The sequence below is a fragment of the Bombus pyrosoma genome, linkage group LG17 (assembly GCF_014825855.1).
Source record: "Bombus pyrosoma isolate SC7728 linkage group LG17, ASM1482585v1, whole genome shotgun sequence".
Classification (NCBI taxonomy): Eukaryota; Metazoa; Arthropoda; class Insecta; order Hymenoptera; family Apidae; genus Bombus; species Bombus pyrosoma.
Genome location: NC_057786.1, coordinates 3,430,353 through 3,432,185, shown reverse-complemented (window position 1 = coordinate 3,432,185; position 1,833 = coordinate 3,430,353).

Below are 1,833 nucleotides of genomic sequence, written 5' to 3'. Positions count from 1 at the left end.
TATAGCTTTTCCGTTGTTTTATATGATATGAAATAACTAGACTCCATGCCTTTATTGATGTTCTGTATCGCTATACCTACTTTTTGGAGGAGGAGAGCTTTCTCTGAAGGCAGTTTGAAAGAAAGAATAAAGTTAGGTTCTTTTAACCTAAAAATTTGGTTTGTCTGTCGGAACATGCTACTTGAGTCTTTTTCGACATATTTGTTTATTTTGTTTGCCTATCTTTTCTTTTATCGTAAGAATAGTTGTATTTTAGATTGTTTATTTTAGATAGTATATAGCTTTTGTCTCGTTGTAGCTCGTTGTAGCTTGCTTTTGCAGTCAAGGCGTTATTTCAGAAGGATACTCCAATAGCTAAAATGATTCCCTCCAACATTCGTAGCAGTATTTTTAATTTCCTATGCTATGCCACCCTTATTCAATAACATCGAAGCCTCGCATTCATCCAGATATCGTTCATGCTCTTCTCGCGAAGGATTCCCCGCACTTGGAGCGCCTTCACGCAGTAAACGCCATCTTGCGGGCGAATAAGCCGTGTGACGATTTTCTTGAAAACCAATCAGCATGCGTATTTCGGGTTCTCCGTTTTGAGCCATGTTGGAGTCGCTCGCTGGAGTTGGGCTCGCTCGAGTATAACTACGGCATCGCTAGTCTCGTTCCAGTATTTCGATCGTGAACGTCGATCGGAGAGTTAGCTTCGGTGACTTCGAATCGCTAGACGTGAAGTAACGAACCGTTTCAATCTCTCAGCGCTCTTCAAACGTTCGTGCAGGCGAAATCGTCCTATCGGGCGTAACTATCAGTGAACAGTCCTGTGCGAAATCTTCAGTTGTGAACAGCATCTTGAAGCATACGTAAAAGTAAGCATTATTTTAACGAGCGAACTATTAGTAAACCGTCTCGTGCGAGTCGTTCAAATGTGAGTGGCATCGACACGCTTTTGCAGACGAGTGTATCGTTAATCATTCGTATCGTCGTACGATAATTCAGTCGTATTCGTTTAGTCGTACATCGCGTCGCACCATTCGCTTCAGTTGCTTCGTATCGCATAATCGTCCGCAGTAAGCATTCGTAAATTTCGTCTTAATCGTCGAAGACAATTCGAAAGTTTCTCATCGTTTGTTCTTCGATATTTTGTTTTTGAGTTTTAACTTCGTCAATTGTTCTTCGCGCATTGAGTCATTACTCTCCCTCGTAAATCTGTTACCCAAGATTAATTCGACGGGGAACAATTTACAGAGCGCGGTACCGTCGATATCGGACAAACGCGCATGTTAGACGTATCGTTATTTCTTTAACCGTTTGAGTACCAAGCGGCGTGATCTCGCTGTTTAGATTTTATGTGGAAAAGTCCCAGTACATTTGAACGCCACGGACGACTGACGGTGTTTTGTATTTCATTGTTATTTTAATAATTTTTATTGAACAATACTTGAAATATTTATAAACTAATAGTACGAATATATAAAAATATAGATGTGTTTCTAAAAAATTACAAATATGACGAGCGCTATTGTGCCGCTTGTTTGTGTTCGCAATCGATTAAGAGGCTATCGTGCCGTTCCGGACTTTTCGACTTTGGTTTTTCAAAGACCCCTGAGAATCAAACGGTTAAATTATGTCAATATTATCATAAATAATTATTTTTCTATTTACTTTATATGATATTCGAAACATTAAAAGGTTATTATTACTCGACTACTTCAATATTGATTACGATATTTTTTAATTACGGTTAAACTTGTCACTACTGGTGTGAGAGACTGTAAAATTGATTCGAAATATTATTTTACAGAGACTGATGAAACCGATCAGTTAGATATTTATATAATT